Consider the following 13,088-nt stretch of genomic DNA (forward strand, 5'->3'; position numbering starts at 1 on the left):
GAAGGAAGGAAGGAAGGAAGGAAGGAAGGAAGGAAGGAAGGAAGGAATAGAAACTATCAATTTGTTTCTGTCAAATCCAGCAAAGGGTTTGAAATAAAACTTGCTGGGAAATTACAACCAAAACTGGAGGAGAAAGAATCACTACCTATTTAGTGTATATCTTTAGGATTTGTTGTGCTTTAACCTGGCTGGCAGCTGAGCACCACACAGCCATTCGCTCACCCTTCCCCCTCCCTCTCTGGGATGGGGGAGAGAAACAGGAAAGTGAAGCCTGTGAGCTGAGATAAAGACAGTTTATTAAGACAAGAAAACAATAGCAACAACAATAATGCATACAAAACAAGTGATGCACAATGCAACTGCTCACCACCTGCTGAACAATGCCCAGCCTATCCCCAAGCAGCCAGCCCCCCACCCCGGCTAGCCACCCCTATATATTGTTTAACATGACATCAGATGGTATGGAATACCCCTTCAGCCACTTTGGGCTAGCTGTCCTGGGTCTATCCCCTCCCAGCTCCTGCTGCACCCCTAGCCTGCCTGCTGGCAGGACAGAGCAAGAAGCTGAAAAGTCCTTGGCTTGGTGTAAGCAATGCTCTGCAACAATTAAAACAACGGTGTGTTATCAACACCCATTTCATCCTAATCAAAAATATATCACATTACCAGCTACTAGGAGGAAAATTAACTGTATCCTAGCTGAAACCAGGACAGTATTAAAGAAGTAAAGCAGATGAGAAGAGCAGGCTCAGTTCCCTGTCCCCTGCAACGGGGTAGGACAGAGCCGATCTCTCCTGCAAGCCCTGTTTGAAGGCATATGACAAGAGGACTAGTGGAAGAGAGGTTGATTACCATTGAAGGACACCTGAGATTTAAATCTGTACTTCAATTTCCACAGTCCTGTTTTACCTGATGACTCTGAACTGGAATTGGAAAATGTTTGAGCATTAAATCAAGTGCTTCATTCAACTTAAAATGAAAATAAGTGTTACTAATATTTATTTAGCTCTAGTAAAGTTAGAGTGAAGATGGAACAATATAAAATGGACTTGAGTTGAATACAAGAAGGTGCATTCAATGCAGGAAACACACCTCAGATGGACGCAATCTCATGGTCACCACTGCACTCCAGATCCAAGTTCAACCCTTTGCTGTTTCCCTAGCTTACCCAGAGATCTCATTAAGTTCATTTACTCTGTGCACAGGCTTTCCTTCTATACATTAATTCAAAACATGAATGATGAAGAAAATTTGGTTTTGATATGACAGCTTTTTGTCTGCCAAGGAAGATTAACATTGAATTGATGATTAACATGGGAAATAAATTAATTGCCAGCACTTCACAATACTCCTTGGACACCCTGGCTTTTTTAACTTGCTCTTTTAAAAGCTATTCTTCAGCTAACTTTTGGATGAGAATCTGATTAGCCTTCTCAATCCTCTGATCCATTGGGAAGAAGAAGGGGGTTAATAATCTTTCAGTTTTATTTAGGAATAAGATCACAATGAGGAGCATGAAACAGAAACATATCAGCCATAGTAGGAAATAGCATTTAATATAGAATTGTAAAAATGCTCTACTTTCCATAATGCAAAAAGCAGTAAGTGATGCAAACCCCTGTAGCAGGCAGAGTTCTTTAAATTTTGTTTAATTTAAGCTTGCTTTCTAAAACTGTGTGATGATGTGAGATGAATATCTGAACCACTAATAACTGCAATTAGATATTATATAAAAAGACTCATACCTCCCATTACCTAGTGCTTTTCCCCAAAAAGGTTTGCACTGAATTTACAGTCTGTGGATGGAATACATTAAAATGCAATACACCATCTATCACTGAAATGCAGAACCAGTTCAGACATGAAACATGACAGTTATTTAACAGCAGCAATGTGCCAGAGTTTAAGACAAGAAGTTACTAAATCCTGTTATGGATATTTGGGTAGGCAGAATGCCATTGAAGGGAAACTTTTCTATTTTCTGCGATTCTTAAAAGGCAAATAAACTACTGAGAGAGTGCAGTGCAAGTGGTCAAGAGTTCAATTCATATTTTAATCTGAGAGTTAAAACCTTCAAGAATCAGCTGGAATAATCCTGAAGGGTGAAACCTATAGTAGCTACAATGGTTAAGAGACCTGCATTGAACTTGTTTCTTGACACTTCTTATCACTTCCCATTCCCCTTACAGAGCATCTTACCTAACCTTGGGACTTGGGGAGGAGGTCAGGATTGGTCCCCAAATCCTTAGGAAGGCAGCAAATATTTTAGAGACTAGAAGTATTTGAAAACAAGGATTGAGAGGCGACCACACTATACACCCATGTCTTATGAGCTGACCACACACTCTTCAGCAAAAGCTGAGCCAATGATCCACCAAAGGGAAATAAAACTGAAGCAGCTTTAAACTTGTATTTTGGTGTTATTCAAGGACAATCCCAAAAACTGATATTGTGACTCTCATTAATATGACACATGAAAAGGCAATGACAACAGAAGATAAGCTTCAAAACCAGCACAGATAGAGAAATGTCTATTGACTTTTGGCTATGTGCAAAAAGATCCAGCAACCACCAGAATGGTTTAATGCCCCATCCCTGGGCATTAGGTTCAAGGCCAGGTTGGATGAGGCTTTGAGCAACCTGGACTAGTGGGAGTTGTCCCTGTCCATGTCAGGTGGGCTGGAGCTAGATGATGATATTTAAGGTCCCCTCCAACGCAATCCATTCTGTGATTCTATGAATTAAAACTATAAAACTTTGATTTTGGATGAGCCACACATGCTTTCATATTGGTTGAGTTCAACCAGCAACACAGGGCATACCACAGGTCCAGCATCTGAGCCTTGGTTGAACAGAAACATGAATGGTTTAATTCAATTTGCAATTACTATGATTTTAATCAAAGAGAGAAACCTGTACCTATGCATACCTTCTTAAATCTATATAAATCTAGGGTGTTATTTCAACTGACAGTCCATCACTGCCTGTTTTGGGGAAACAGGGAAGTTGTTTTACATTTTAAAATAACTGACAGTCAGCAGTCAGAGAGACCCCAAATCCCTCTGAGGGCTGGTGTGGGAAAGGAATTCACAGGTGGCTTTGTGCTGTTTCCCACATCCCTGAATTAGAGATATTGAGGAAACAAGCTAGACCAATGATAAGCTGTTGTTGGCGCGCATTGTAGTTAGTTGCCTATATATACTCTGTTAGAACTTGCAATAAAGGAGGACGATTATACTCGCATCGAGGCTGCATCGTTACTCCGGGTCACTCCCATTCCGACAGGCTGGAGACAGATATACATGAGGTGGAGGTTGCAGACACAACTGACATACCAGTCAACCACTTTCCTGACTAAAAACATCAGCTCTCATTGAAGTTTGTTTCCTTTATAGTTACAGGCACTTGCAGATTTAGGATCACGAATGTATCTACAATACAGAAGATATGCCTCTAGCAATTATCGTACACTGTGCTATGGTGCGACACGCAATTAGTGTTGCTCCTTCAACACATCAGACAGGTGCACATCCTGTCCAGAATTATTTTTCATCTGTCAGCAGCATGAAGGCAATCAGAAAAGACAAATTGAGAAAGCAGTTAAAGCAAATGGGGGTTGAATTCACAGTGCCTGAGAAAGTGGATAAGCTGAAAAAAAAAAAGACGTAAGTTGAAGGAAGAGAAATGTCCTTACTCCAAACCTGGGAAAACTGAGAATGGCTTCTTCCAAAAACAACTGAGGGTGAGTGTAGGACACCTAACTGCGCATAGGTGGGTGTTCAGAAATGCTCCTATAGGATGTCCAGCACCTCCCTGTGGGGAGAGGAGCATAGGGCTGGAAAGGGGCAGAGGCAATCTGTCACAGTGACAGCTCCCTGCATGCAGCCCCAGAAGGTTTGCTGTTTCCTTCAGCCAAACACACTTCTGCCAGCATAATGTAAAGCTCTTGGGGTTTCTTCTACCTCTGCATTCCTCCTTAGACAAACCACCTCTCTGCTGGGCTGTTTGCAGTTCTGTCAGCCCACATCAGCAATATTTGGTGCTTGAGCAGCATTTTTGGGAAAGCAACTCAGTGCCTTGCTGGTCTCAGCAGTGTCCCCGTAGGAGCCAGAAGCACAGCACTGCTAGGGAAGCACTGCACAGCCAAGTGGGTCTTGCAGAGGGCTAGGGGAAGGCAAAATCTTTCCCAACAAGACAAGATCAGAGATAAGGACTCAAGTAAACTAACATGGAAAAAATTGTGTGACTGCTGCATGTACACTGGACAGCTATCAGTATTTTACAGGCTCCTCCTGGTATCAATAAACATCTGATCAGATTTTATAAGGCTTCTTCCTCCAAATAAAGCTTTCTTGCAAATAAAATGATATAGATTTAAACCAAAACCTCTCCACAGGTGGATTGCATGGACTACTTTGGAGCCTGATCCCATGGCTGCTCTAACCACTGTTCCCCCTCACCACTTTTACACAGCTAGAAGGTCATGTGAATCTTCCCATTTCCCTCAAAAAATGGGAACAGGATCCTGACTATGTGTGTGAGGATCTTTAATTTTAAAGACAAATTCAAACCATCTCTGACCTCACCAGAGTTTGTCATGTTCAGATGAAAAATAACTGAAATGTTCAGCTGCCTAGGATATACCACCCTTCAATGCCTTCAATGTTTTAACTACCAGCAGTACACTACAAGCAGCATGCAAAGTAAAAATAAAGACTTTACCTGTGACTTTAACAGTTCAAAAGACAATCTCTGTATGAAGAAGATTTCATGGTATTCTAATGTGTAAATTCATGCATTTGAGAGATTGGTCAAGGGAGCAATCCATCTGGCACCTAAAAAATATTGTGACAAATTTGACACTCTTTCTAGATCCTTTTGAATTGTTTCCTACAATCCAAACAAATAGATTTAAAGGTCACTGAAAAGGCATAATGTATTTGTGTCTGGTTTGCTTCCTTATGCTTTATGTTGGCCTGAGAATGAGATATTTTACTTTTGCCTTTAGGGGAAGAAAGTGAAGAAAATGTTGCTGGAGGATGGAGGGGGCTATGTCTTAGAAATTGAAGGTGAGTCATTCAGTTTTCCCTGGAGACTGTGAGTAATAAGGAACTGGCAAAAGCCACGAGCATGAACCCTGAGTGACTGAGACAAGACCTGTTTTTTATTTGGGTTATTATTTACTTTTATTAGTGTCAATTTAACTTCATGACTTTTTTTTTCATTTTTTTTTTCCCAAGAACCAGCAGTATCCCTTCCCCATGGAGATCCCAGTGCCATTCCCACAAGAATCAATAGTTCTGCCAGCAATAAAATTAAGGTAGTACACTGAACTTCATGTAACTAAAGCAGAATAGACCTTTCCACTTTAGACAGCGTTAATGCATTTAAAAGAGATAAAGTTAAAAACATTTTCAGACACATTAATGACTTTTGCAAAGGAGTTGGTGGTGGTCATCCATACATAGGTTGCTTGCTGTCAGCCAGAGAGCAAACCTGGCAAGGAGGGTACATCTTGCCTACAACTCCCAAAACTTTCTCAGACACTGCTAGCTGTAGCGGTAATTTGTCAAAGGGATATTCCAAAATCTCTTGTATGTCTCTAAATCTTTCCATACCCTAATAACTATGTTGATGCAGACTTCTATTGTTGAACTCAGATTTAGAGACCAAGCTCTGTGAAGCTGGATTTTGAGCCCTGTAACATCTTAAACCAGCTTGTACAACAGATAACATCCTCATATCATCAACTCCTCCTCTCCACACCCTTCCAACTCTACAGAAAGTTTCTGGCAAGGAGAAAAGATCCAACACATAGAAACACAGCAAAGTATTCTGAAATAGCATGTTACTGGGGAGGAGGTGAGGGTACGCACAGCTTGCAACATTGCTGCAGAGGAAAGATCCACCATCCCATACTGCCTGAGCAAGAGCCAGGCTTGGAAGTCCAGAAGGAGAGTTTAACCTATCACCTGCAAGTAATGGAAATGTGTTCGCTGTTTGGCAGCCTGGCATCCTCCTGATCAAACTAGAGTCTTGCATGAGGCCCTTTATGGGCAGAGTGCCAAACCTCTACACAGAATGCTGGCTTGATATTTTCAGAGCTCAGGGCCTGGATTCAAGTGTTAAGCAAGCTGGTAGAATTTTGTATGTGGTGTGGCTTTACTGTACTTTTTGGTATGAGAGAACAGGCTGCTGCCCATTTAGACATAGTTTTTAGGTGAACCCAAAAAAAGGATTTTACATTTGGAGCATGAAGTGATCCATATTTTTATCAATAAAGGAAGGGTACACTTCTTAAAAGAACAGAAGTAGTAATGTGTAAGACAATTCAAATATTAAGAGAATGGTTTGGGAAAGCTTCTCTCTTACATCTCACCAATGAACTATTTACTCCAGAGTTTCTTGATTATGCTTTAGAAACACCATGTTCAAGCTATTGATGGAGATGAGTTGTTGGATTAGATGAACCATTGTCCTGATCTAGCAAAGCAGTTTCTAAATGCCTACATTCAAATCTCTTCTCTAACTCTTATCATCTTTCATATGTACAGCAATCTAACTTTACCTGTGTGGCTTCCAGTGTATGAATTTCACATACATTTTCACCAGCTACATGCAAGAAAAGGGATTTCCAGATCCAAGACTCTTAAGGAGTACAACCCCAAAATCTCTGAGCTTAACTCCTGGCCCTATAATGTTATTGTCTGAGTTCTCATGGATGACCATAGAAGTAAGGTTTCATTCATGGTCAACACATATAACTATTTATATTTGCATGGTTTACATCACCATGTTGTGCAGTTGCCTGCTTTTACTCAGGAACACAGAAACTGATGTACCCTTTCAATCACTTGCTCAAAAATACAAGCTATCAGTTCACTTTTTCTTGCAAAAGCTAGATCAAGAAATAGAATTGTTTTAAAGTTCCCTTGGCTGTAGCACCATCTAAAAATGATTAGTAACCCTTGCAGATGGTGAAATTAGCTAGAATATCATTGCTTGAGGCATTAGCTAAATTTGCTTGTTAAAGGGCAGCTAAGGATGAGGTAGCCAGTTTGCTTTTAATTAATGTTTTATGGGTTCCATATTAAAGCTTGTTCATCTTCTTAAACTTTACAAATCCCTAAGTTTTCCATTAAAAATTAAACTTCCAAGTGTTAAAGGAAATAACCAAGCTGTAGTTTCTTAATTGCCAAATACAGAATCAGCTACTGCCATCTGTGATAACTCTTCAGCAAGTTTTTGACAAAGATATGCACTACCTGTCAGCAAGGATACAGAGCTCTTGGTGGCTAAGTCATCCAGGAATACGAATATCTACACTCACACCTGACTTTAACAAAAACCTACATTTCCATGATCTACTATATGCTGCCTTCTATAATAAAATATGTAATATATATATGCCTTCAATCATACTGAAGCCTCTTCCATTCAAACATGAGAAAGTGAATAGTTAACCTGGACCAAGAGGTTTGAGAAAAAGGTGGTTGAAGTGAATCAAAGTTAAGCCTTTTGTTCTCTACGTAACATAACATTAGCATAACAAAAATTCAGAGGCTACAGGCCACTTTGGGGGCAAAATAGACTAATGGGCCCAAATCTGATCTATATCCCAGCAAATGCAGGTTTATGCTTTGCTCTGCCACATTCTGACGCTTCAGGACTCTTGTCATCTTTATAATGTGGATATTTTTTATAGGATATTATGCCAATATATCATATTAAAACATCTTAAAAATAATTGTAACTTTGAGAATTGGTGCTTTGGGCTACTCATTCCCCCATTTAAACCAGCAAAGTAGAGGAGACTATCACAATGATGGATTACTGTCAAAACATGAAATGAGTGATGTTTTTAGATGTAGTAACATGGGGGTAAAAGCAAACAACAGAAAAACTGTCCATGGTTCTAGGCAGCCTATCCATTACCAGAAAATACAAAAGGGATAAAGAGCAAGTGTAAGCTCCTAAACTGGGGTAATAAACTTTCAGATACCCTGGTAAGAACTCTCCATCCCAGATCCTCACTCCCATGAACGGATGAGCAGGAAAGATTGTGTTTGTTTCCCTGGAATTAGATAGGCCAAATAAGTTTCAGCATAATGACAAAGGTGGTGTCATCTGCTGGTTAAGACACAGAATGAAGCCCTGATGTTATCCCCAACTCTGTTATAAGCCCACTCAGTGCTCTTCAAGAAGTTAATGTTTCCACTTAGACACTTGTCTACTGAGGCTATTGGCTTGTCAGGGAAAAGGCAGTCATCTTCCAACCTAGATAATTCTGTGATTCAGTGACCTCAGTGTGCCCCACGCCTCTGCTTACCTTGGTCTCCTTGCCATAACAACATCTGAGAAATCTTTTTTCAGGCTGACCTTCTGCAATGAATCCATATCATGGTTAAAAGCACTGCAATACGCAGTGTGTACAGTGAACAGAGCTTTGATGTACCACAATGCATTTATTCTTAGATTCATTGCTTATATAGTGGTACTATCTACTAAGCATTAAAGACAGACCATACACAAGAGGGGACTGGCCTGTATATTCCTCCATGGGCTTGCATGGTTGCAGCCACTGTTCCTGCTGCAGCTGCAGTTATTTATTTTTCCAGCTTTGGGAGGCCTTCACTAACACCTTGTCTCTTTGGCAAGGCCAGGACCACAAATATGCCTCAAAGAATGGTGCTTAGCTCAGAAAGTTTTCTGATGGATCAAGTGACTCACTGAGATTTTAGCCTTCAACACTAAGAAAAGCTTAGAAGGGAAAAGAAATGTTTATTTCACTGCAGAGTCAGTTGTACTTCTAGTTGTACTTCTTAAGAACAGTCGAGAGACAGCTTGATGTCAATAACTCAATCTAAAGCACTAGTCAAAGAACAGTTAAGGTTGGAAGGGACCTCTGGAGGCCATCTAGTAGAATCCACCTGTTCAAGAAGGGACACCTAGAAAAGGCTGCCCAGGACAATGGCCAGCTTTGGAACATTTCCAAAGAGGCAGACTCCACAGCCTCTCTGAGCAACCTACAATAGTGTTTGGCCACCCATCTTAGTGAAGCTTCTTTTCTCGGCTTGGCTCTCCCAGTTGTTTTGCTTTAGGATTTCCTCTTTCCTGAATCCTTCTGCACTTTCTCTTAGCAGTCCTTCTTGCCTCCTCGCTTCCAACCATGTTTAACAAAAAGTGGGTTGGGTCACTCCGCCTGCGAGAGCTGGTCTCAAATGATATCCTATGATGACATTACCTATAAATTTGAAGATCAGAAAGCCCACATAATTATTTTATCTGCACTATCACTGAACTCTAGTGAAAATATAAATGTTCAAATCAGATTCTGACAGTCCAAACATGTATCATACAGGCCTGTTAAACATTTTCTCAGATCACATTGCATTTTTTCACTATGTCACTCTTGTCTTGAAGCTTTTTAAAAACTTTATTTTTTTTTGCTGTACTTTGGAAGCCTGGATAGGTCATCTCCAGGTGGAGTCAGCTTCAATAACACATGTAGGTAGAATCTAGGATCTTGGGAAAAGAGCTAAGCAACAACATGAACTAGAAGATGAGAAGGGTCACATTAAAATTATGACAGCTGAGCTAATATACTGGAAAGCTACTTTTAAGGATGATAAACCTTGGAAGAATTACTACAAAGTTAAAGCAGCATCTATGGTGGCAACTTCTGAGCCAGACAGATTTATTTCCATGTTGTAACACGGCTTTTGTAGATGCAATAATATTTCCAGGCTAATGGCTTGTCTAAGATGGTCACCAAAATGAAATTTGGATAGCACAGTATTTGTTTTGTTTAGACATCTGCTGCAACTGCTCTTATTTACATGTTGCTGTTGAATTTTTGACTTGTTTGCAGTAAATATCATTGTTATTGCAGGTTTGGAGCATATGTGTCATGTCTGAAGAACTAAGCAGTGAAAAACATAGATGTTGATGCACTTAGAAATAGGCAATGAAATCAGCTATTTTAATTCTGTGTATTGCCAAAAAAAAATTGTATTGGTGAAATAAGATGTAGTCTTCTGAGTCCTGAGACATGAAAGAAGGTTCAGTGTATACAAACCAGTTGAATTTGACTGCTTTCCTTCTGCAGTGTTAATGAGACAGACTTACACTGATTAGCCAAGAAAAAAGAATTGATATGCTGCTGAAAAGACTTATTATTCTGTCAGATGGAAAAGAAAATATGCCACTGAAACACATTTTTTGGGGCCATATATTGTGAAATCATAAATGAAGTCAAGCCTACTTTAATACTGGATAGACTAGGACAATGTGTATCTTTGTGTAGTATTTACACACACACACACACACACACGAAATCTCCTTTGAGCTATACCCTGGCTTGTGTCAGCACTGAAAGATGTGTGAGAATGGTGAGAAGCGAAGGTGAGACATTACACCTTATGAATAAAAACACCAACATAGGCCCAGCCATTGAAGAGCTACCACCCCACGCTACAGAGAATGAGTAGAGTACAATCAACTTCCCAGCTCAACAACTGCTACCAGTGGATAGCGGTATCACATCTTCTGTACCATCACTGACTCCTGCCAGCCTCCCACCCACAGAGAACAACTACCAGGACATGCGCATCATTCCAGCTTCAGGCAGAGGACACTGAGCACCATGTAGCAGTCCCACCAAGCCATGATTTAAGCAACTTCCTAACAAAGAAGCCTACACCTAGTGGCAGTGCTTCCATAGAATATGCCCACACTGTAAGCAAGACTCTTTCATTTCTCCTGTAAAAGGACACACCAGAAAGGTTTGACTCTGGTCCACTGAAGCACGGTCTTGTTTGTTCTAATATAACCACTTGGGTTCAAATGCACCTTTAAAAAAAACTCAGGACTTGTAGGAGAGACAAGTTCCCAAGGACCTCCCAAGGAGAGACAAGTTATGTTCTAGCAGGGTGCCATATTTCTTCCAGTTTTGATATCTGGTCCAAGATAGCAACTTTCTGGAGTACACGATTCCTACAGTTCCTTCTGGATCTCTAGAAAATCATCTTTTCACAACAAATCAGAACAACAAATCTGTAAACATGGAAAGTATCTTGAGGAGGAAGAACAGCAATCTGTGAGAAGTAAGAAGTGCCAAGCAAGGGTGACAGGATTTCACAGCTGAGCACAGCTGAATGTTGGTAAGAAGTTTCCTTCATCTGCATAAGCTTTAAGGTGAGACTGAAACACTTTATTTCTTGAAAACAGACTTCATAAGGCAGATAGTGCAAATACCCAGTTACTAAGAGAATAAACAGCTGACTCTCAGTGACTCCTTGTAGAAAAATAAAAATAATAATAAAATGCAACACCAGAGAAGAGGTCACCATCCATCCTTTCAGAGGACATAAAAGTCCGGAGAAGATAAGAGAAAGCATATCTGCTCCCCGTGAAGGGAGCATGGTGAGGGGGATGTCACCCATGGGCACAGACTTAGGAGGGAAGCTGCTGGACAGTAGTGCACTTTAAAGCAGTTTTGACTTCTCTAATGGTCACAAAAAAAGTCAGCTATATAAAATGTGGGTGCTACAGTAAGTCAAAGGATGCTACTGGCAACAAATCTGTTGAAAGAGAGTAGAGCATGGTCTCAAGTGAGATATGCCCAGGTACTGCTTGTGCAAGGAGGGGAAGGAGACTGGGGGGATTCCAGACTGATGCAAGCACCGAAGCTGCCTGCTGCAACCCTCAATGAGCATTCATAGTATCATCACATCAGAGGGGCCCACAATGATGTGTTCTCATCACTGCTGCGGTACCACACTCCAGATGAGAGCTGCTCCCCAGGAGGCAGAATAACATCCATTCAATTGTTCTGCTGAACTTGTAACAAACGAGGGAGGAGCACACAAAGAGTTGGCAATTTAATCAAGAGATTTTCTCATTGCTGGGACACAGCCAGGCACAGCACATGCACTGCTGAGGAGGCAGTGGTGGCAGGGAGGTCACATACAGACACCACACTGTCCTCACTCCAAAATCGTGTAGCAAAATCACTGGGGATGTGACAAGAGAGGCATGTCTGCAAATTTCAGATCCAGGCTTGAAGTGCTCTGAAACTGGGTTTTAAAGTTATTTGATCTTCCTTTCCAATAGAAAGGTTTTTGTATGAGTATAAAAAATACTCCTAAGAGAAATTACTACCCGGGGCCATCAATGTAAAACTAAATTCTTCTATGCAATTTTCACATCAAGTTGAAACTAGACTTGATTTTAAGTCAACATTATGAAATTCTTTTTTTTTTTGCTCTGTCATAAATGAGATCTGTCCATCAAATTTTGTCCTAAAAACAACAACAAAAAAAGGGACACAGAACATAATTTCTGAAGTAATTTATGATTTCAGATGCCTCTACTTTCAGGTACCAAATTCTGGAATACCTCAAAAGGTAAAGGAATGATTTTGACAAATGCTTTTTGGAATGTCTTTTATCTTTTCAGGGAATCAGATTTCTTCACAGGTTTTGAAGTTAAGAATCTAAAAAAAACATTCCAAATTCTTTAAAATAAGATTCCTATTCTTGATTCAACTCTCTGAAGAACGGTCAAAAGATCTCAATTAGGAAATCTCAAAGCAAACCCCAGAGCAAAGTAAACTTTTGGTTCATTCTCAAATACTCAGTTATGTTAATAGCAGAAAAACTAATCTGCAGATAAAAGGACTAGGTCTAGGGCTGTAACCCTGGTTACTTGCAGGTTCCAGCAGACATGTGGGTGAGTTTTCCATGACTGTATCAATGACCAACTCTACCCCTATAAGTGGAAGTGAAGGTTCCTTGAGCCAACCCCCCAGATTTTGGGGAGTAATGTGAACCACAAAAATTGAGATATATATATATATATATATATATATATGTATATAGACTGAATATCTCATGCAGGTTTGAGCAAATGCTGCCTCTGCATGGAAAACAAGGATTAGATCTGGAGCAATGGAATCACGGAATCGCAGAATCACAGAATAGTCTAGGTTGGAAGAGACCTCCAAGATCACTGAGTACAACCTCTGACCTAATGCTAACAAGTCCTCCACTAAACCAGATCCCTAAGCTCTACATCTAAACGTCTTT

This window comes from Oxyura jamaicensis, chromosome 2, assembly GCF_011077185.1.
Source record: "Oxyura jamaicensis isolate SHBP4307 breed ruddy duck chromosome 2, BPBGC_Ojam_1.0, whole genome shotgun sequence".
In the NCBI taxonomy this organism is placed as follows: domain Eukaryota; kingdom Metazoa; phylum Chordata; class Aves; order Anseriformes; family Anatidae; genus Oxyura; species Oxyura jamaicensis.